The following is a 6,797-nucleotide window of genomic DNA, read 5'->3' as shown; positions in this document are numbered from 1 at the left end:
AAAACAACTATCCAGTTACTTTTGCTGACCCCGCGAATAACCCATGCCTTTAGATCTTTGTTCTTAAGCTTAAGTCATTTACCATCACCCTGACTGTTTCTCAAGCAGGAAGACGGGACAAAGTAAGGACGGACAAGATGGAGTTTTCAGCAAAGAGGCTAAGAAAATATTATAAAAACATGTCTCGCAACAATCTTGCATTGCTGAGGCTGTGTAGGTTGGCAGCTGTAGCTCCGATTCAACCCCTAGCGTGGGAACTTGCATATGCCATGTGTGCGGCCCTAAAAAACAAACACGCACACAAACAAACAAAAAATCCCTACAACTGCAAAATTATAAACTACCTAGGATTAAAAATAAGTGAGGATGTCTGGGACATACAAGAAAAATAGCACAACAAATCTTGTGGTAAGAATGTAAGATTTTGGATAATAAGAGGATCATAATGTAAACTGAGCATAATTGAATATGTTGTTATTCAAGGACACCCCAGTTTAACGGATACTTTAATGTGGCTGAAATTATCATCCAACTTATTCACCCATGGTATTATTATAGCCATGAATATCTAAAACATTTTATAATATGGAAACATGTTTATAATGCGAGATGAAATTAGATTACATCCTTTTTTACATCTATATTGACATATAACTGATATATATATTATACCTACTTTAAATAAGCTTTTAATTTGGAGAAAATTTAGACTTACATAGACGTCACAAAGTACTACAACGTGTGTACATGGACCTTCATTTGACTACCTCTCATATGAATATTTTATATAATCATGGTACATTTGTCAAATGGAGAGATTAACACTGGTATGACACTAACACAACTTTCTAAGTCAAATATACTCCACTAAAATTTATTTATTCATTTATTTTTGTATTTTTGCCTTTTCCAGGGCTGCTTCCCACGGCATATGGAGGTTCCCAGGCTAGGGGTCTAATCGGAACTGTAGCCGCAGGCCTACGCCAGAGCCACAGCAATGCGGGATTCGAGCCGCATCTGCAACCTACACCACAGCTCAAGATAATGCCAGATCCTTGAACCCACTGAGCAAGGCCAGGGACTGAACCCGCAACCTCATGGTTCCCAGTTGGATTTGTTAACCACTGCACCACGATGGGAACTCCTAAAATTTGTTTTAAAAACCATTGGTATAATATTCAACTAAATTACAAATTCTACATGGATTTCACATTTCTCCACTACTGTCCTTTTCCTGTCCTAGGATTCAACCCAGGGTAAAATACTGCATTTAAACATCTTATTTCCTTGCATTTCCCTTCTCCATTACCATTTCTCTTTCTCTTTTTCATGTCCTCAATTATTTTGAGAAGTATTTTTTTTTTTGTCTTTTTGCCATTTCTTGGGCCACTCCCGCGGCATATGGAGGTTCCCAGGCTAGGGGTCGAATCGGAGCTGTAGCCACCAGCCTACGCCAGAGCCACAGCAACTCGGGATCCGAGCCGCGTCTGCAACCTACACCACAGCTCACGGCAATGCCGGATCGTTAACCCACTGAGCAAGGGCAGGGACCGAACCCGCAACCTCATGGTTCCTAGTCGGATTCGTTAACCACTGCGCCACGACAGGAACGCCCTATCTTGAGAAATATTAATCAGATGTTTTGTATATTGACCTTCCCTTTAAGGTGGTCTGTTTTCCTTGTTAAACAAGGATAAGGCATGTTGGGAAAGACAGTTCAAAATTCAATTCCTTTTGTAATAACATCATATCTAGGGGTACAGCATATCAAAGTGACAACACTGATGTACATACAGGTAATGGTAATATTGCCAGGCTTCTCCACTGGAAATAGCAAAACAACTTCTGACCAAAAAGAACCATCATATAGAGTTCACATCAACAGATTCCAAGACTTATAAACCTTTAGTAGTGTTTGTTAAAAGATAAACACATAGGTCAGTAGAACAGCATAGAGATCCCAGAAAAAGACCTGCATAAGTACACTCAAGTGTTTGATAGAGGAACAAAGCTTATTCAGTGAAGAAAGCTAGACTTTTCAGCAAATGACGCAGGAACACTTAGAAGTCAATAGGCAAAAAAGAGGAAGGAAGGAAGGAAAAAGGGAAGAATATAAAAGAATCTCAAAACATTCATCCCATAAATCCCGTAGGACTAGTGGTATCGAGAACAAAGAAAGAAGTCAACCATAAGAAAACTCCATTTCAAAAATGGGCAAATACTTGAACAGACACTTGCTCAAAGATAATAGATGGCAAATAAGCATATGAAAAGCTTGCCTATGCCATTTGTTACTAGGGAATTGCAAATTAAAACAGCAATGTGATATAAGTACCCAGCACTCAGATTTGCTGAAATCCAAAACATTGGAAATATGGAATACTGGTAATAAGGTGGAGTAACAGGAATTTTATTTGCCAAAGAAAATGAAAAAAAAAAACAAAAACAAAACCCTCTGTATTAGAAGATAGGCAGATTTTGGATATATGTTTATACAAATGACCCCAATGTTTAGAATAGTCTGAAAAAAAATATTTTTTAAATGAAATGGCTCTGAGGAGTAGAATTTAAGAAAATTGTTTCACTTGTGTCAAATCTTTAAGGAAATGTCCAAGAGTAAACTTTGCAATAAGGTGGACAAAAATCCTATCTTTACTTGTATACACAGCACTTGACCATAGTGAACTGTTCTGACTTTTGTGGGGACAATGAGAGAAGTGGGTACAGGAGACAAACTTTTAATAGGAACCTAGAGAAAGGACTTGGATTTGAAAACCTGAAAGGAAATGTTTCCGGCATCCAAAGACTGAGCTAATCACCCACAGACTTGGGGCTACAGGTCTCAAAACTTCCAGGCTCCTGTGTTCTCTAATACACACTTTGCACTCTCTAAACACTGACCTCAAATTCAATCTAAAATTTACCACTCTTGCATTGACACTCTTCCTTCAACACCAGGCTTCTCCATGTTATGAATCCCCCAAATATTGCTAACCTCTAAGTGAAGCAGTGCTCCCTGGTTTCACATCTTCCATCCAGGTTTCAATTATAGAGTCTTGAACAGCTAACATATAGACTCAAAACCCTGACCAATAGGACCTTCAATTGTAAACCTCTTCTGATTAAACCTTAACCAAAGGCTCCATGCTAACGGCTGGATTCCTCAATAAGTGAACTCACCTAAAACCCCAAATACAGTCATTGAAACCCATTCCCTCTTCAGTGAGCCCAAGGCCTCTCACTGGAGATCCTCACCCAGAATTGTGTTCACCAAACCTTTGAGCAACTGAAGACTCCTCCAGCAGTTGCCAAAGGCCAAACTCAGTCCCAAACCACTTCCAATTCTGATGTACTCTCCTGGCAGTGCCTTCAAGGCTGTCCCTATGAACACTGAGGGCTTGGGAGGAGTGTCTGGCCAGGGTACTGGCCTCACACAGATTCTATGAGGTCACATGGCCCTGTGACCTCATAGAGGTGCTGGCATTTCCAACAGGAGTGGTCTTAACAACTGCTAAGACTGCTGGGTAGGAAGAAATAGAAATGTCTTCTGGGCATCCCAATGCCTCTCTTTGCAAAAGATGTTCACAGGCACTGAGCTTCCATTTTCAGGAGGAGCTTCTGTCCCTGTGGAGTAGGGGAGTGTTACTCTCCCCATACTTGAAAGTGTTCACCTATCTGGAAGCTCTCCAAAGCCCTTATTACTGGGATTTTATGGAGCCTTTCTCACAAGAGGCATGATCATTAAGTAACTCCACTTCTAGCCTCTCTTACCTGTCTGGAGGATGGAGCGTGGGGATGAAACTTCCATGCTTCTCATGGTGGCTTGGTCTTTTTGGTGACCAGCCAACATCCAGAAGCCCACCCAGAGTCCCCTTTATAGAACAAGAGATGTTCCTAGTGTTCTTACCAAGTAGGAATTTACAAGGGTTTCAGAAGCTCTGTGCCAGGATCTGGGGGCGGAGACCAATATATCTACTTCCCATTATTTCACAAGGTCAAAAGTCAACCTCCAAAGGGTACATGCTAAATGATTCTGTTTTTCTAAATATTCTATAAATGACAAAATTATAGATGCAAAAAAGATCTGTGATGTCAAGGGTTAGTGTTGGGGAAAGACTGTGACTATGAGGAGGTAGCATGGAGTCTGTGTTGACAAAGCATTCTGAATTTTTATGGTAATGTTGATTAAAGGAAACTACATATATGATGAAGTTTCTTAAGGCCATATGTAAAAACTTAACAAAAGTAGGTACATGTTGAAACTTGTGCCATCCAAATAAACCATCTAGTTAAGAGCACTGTAACAACCACCTTCCTGTTAATGAACTGTGGTTACAAAAGGTTTTACCTTTGGGAGTGCTTGGTGGTCTGAAAGGCATTTAGGAAATGTCTGAAATATTTCAGTTTTTGTGATGCTAAGCTCACTTCAAAAGGAAAAGTTATAGGAATTCCCTGGTGGCTCAGAGGATTAGGGATCTGGCGTTGTCACTGCTGTGGTATGGGTTTGATCCCTGGCCTAGGAACTCCCACATGCCATAGGTGCAGCCAAAATAATAATAATAATAATAATAATAATAAAAGAAGAAGGAAAAAAAGGCTACAAAACATTTATATTAATTTTATAAATAATAAACATGGTTAAACACATCCAAATATGTGTTTGTTATTTCACTTCTGAAATGAATAGACTGTTTCATTGTGAAGTAGTTCGAATACACTTCAACTTGGAACCAAAGAAATGGAAAACTTAACAAGGAAACAGGCATTGAACTGCTCCTGCATTGTATATATTCACGTTTAATCCATGATGAAGGCAACTACCACTATTTAAAATCTGTAAGATCAATGACAATGCAACTAGAAATAAGGCTGGAGGTATCCTTTCCCCAGTTCCTTGTGAGGGATATTATCTCTTAATTTTAGATTTGTGACAGAATACTCTCATTCATCATTTCCCCAAGGTGTCTTTCCTTCATTAAGTTGTCTGATATTTTGTTAAAGGCCACCATATTGAATGTGTTTCTGTATGGAATTCTCTAGCAAATGATAAGGCGCTATTTATTACTGCAAACCCTGTCATATTCATTGCCACAGGAAAGGATTTCTGTACTGTTAACATCTGCTGAGATCTTTCCTTAAGCAAAGGTTTTCCTAGAATTTTATTTCTATTAGAAATATTCATTCACTCATGATCTATGGTGATCACATAAAATAGGGTCTATACCAACTGAAGACTTTCCTAGTCTTTCACGTTCACAGGCTTAATCTCAGTATACACTTTTAGACATAAAAATATCATAAAACATTTGCAAGCCTAATTGTAAGTCATTTTGCAAACTTTTTCATCTGAATAATCTATGAGGTAATTGGTCACTAAAAACAATAAATACTACATTCTTTGCATTGTTTATTTATTTATTTATTTATCTGTCTTTTGTCTTGTTGTTGTTGTTGTTGTTGCTACTTCTTGGGCCACTCCTGCGGCATATGGAGGTTCCCAGGCTAGGGGTCCAATCGGAGCTGTAGCCACCGGCCTACGCCAGAGCCACAGCAACGCGGGATCTGAGCCGCGTCTGCAACCTACACCACAGCTCACGGCAACGCCGGATCATTAACCCACTGAGCAAGGGCAGGGACCAAACCCGCAACCTCATGGTTCCTAGTCGGATTCGTTAACCACTGCGCCACGACGGGAACTCCTGCATTGTTACTTCTTAATTGCATATAGTTATCTTGAGGATATGGCAACAGGCCTCCTCAAAGTGATTACCTATGAATTCTTTTATGTTTAGCAAGGATTGACAAGTGGGCAAAAGCTTTCCCACATTCACAATACCCATAAGGCCTCTCTCCTGTGTATCTTCTTTGATGAACACTGAGCCCTGACTTTATGGTGAAGGCTTTCCTACATTTGCTGCATTCATATGGCTTCTCTCCCATGTGAATTCTCTGATGGGTAATAAGATTATTTTTACACAAAGAGAATTTTCCACATTCAGTACATGTAAAGGAAGTCTTTCCTGAGTGAAATCTCTGATGTTGTATGAGGCATGTCTTCTTCCTGAAGGCTTTACCACACTCAGTGCATTTGTATGGTTTCTCTCCAATATGAGTTTGCTGATACATAACTAGAGTACTCTTCAAGGTGAAGCCCTTGCCACACTCATTAATACATAGGGTTTCTCTCCAGTATAAGTTCTCAGGTGTGCAACAAGCATGCTTTTCCCACTGAAGCCTTTGCCACATGTACTGCATATAGAGGGTTTCTCTCCTGTGTGAGTGCATCAGTGTACACTGAGATGACTCTTCTCCATGAAGCCTTTTCCATATTCACTGCATATATAGGGTTTCTCTCCCGTGTGAATTTGCTGATGTCCAATCAGCCAGATCTTGGCTGGAAAGCCTTTTCTACATTCACTACATACATAGGGTTTCTCTCCTATATGAATTCATTGATGTACAATCAGGCAGCTCTTCACAGTGAAGCCTTTCCCACAGTCACTGCATATATATGGTTTCTCTGCAGTATGAGTTCGCTGATGTATAATGAGATCACCCTTCATGGTGAAGCCTTTTCCACTAACACTACAAAGGGTTTCTCTCCTGAATGAGTTTGATGGTGTGCAATAAGACACCTTTTCTCAATGAAGCCTTTTCCACATTCACTGCATATGAAAGGTTTCTCTCCTGTATGAGTTTTCTGATGTGTAGTGAGACTGAACTTTGTAGAGAAGGCTTTCCCACATAGACTGCATCCATGGGGTTTCTACCCCGTATGAGTTCCCTGATGGTAAATG

At 39.9% G+C, this 6,797-nt stretch overlaps 1 pseudogene; it reads right to left on the bottom strand.

The window, feature by feature from the left end:
* Positions 1–5,634: 5,634 nt before the first annotated feature.
* LOC146402431 (uncharacterized) lies at positions 5,635–6,704 on the bottom strand (annotated as a pseudogene).
* Between the last annotated feature and the right edge of the window lie 93 nt (positions 6,705–6,797).

The sequence above is a fragment of the Sus scrofa genome, chromosome 6 (genome assembly GCF_054392235.1).
Source record: "Sus scrofa isolate SSC_HxYL_T2T_F1_AM1 chromosome 6, Sscrofa_HxYL_maternal_Yorkshire_Landrace_v2.0, whole genome shotgun sequence".
NCBI classification, from domain to species: domain Eukaryota; kingdom Metazoa; phylum Chordata; class Mammalia; order Artiodactyla; family Suidae; genus Sus; species Sus scrofa.
The sequence above is the reverse complement of the archived record's forward strand: the minus strand, read 5'-3'. Positions and strand labels throughout refer to the sequence as shown.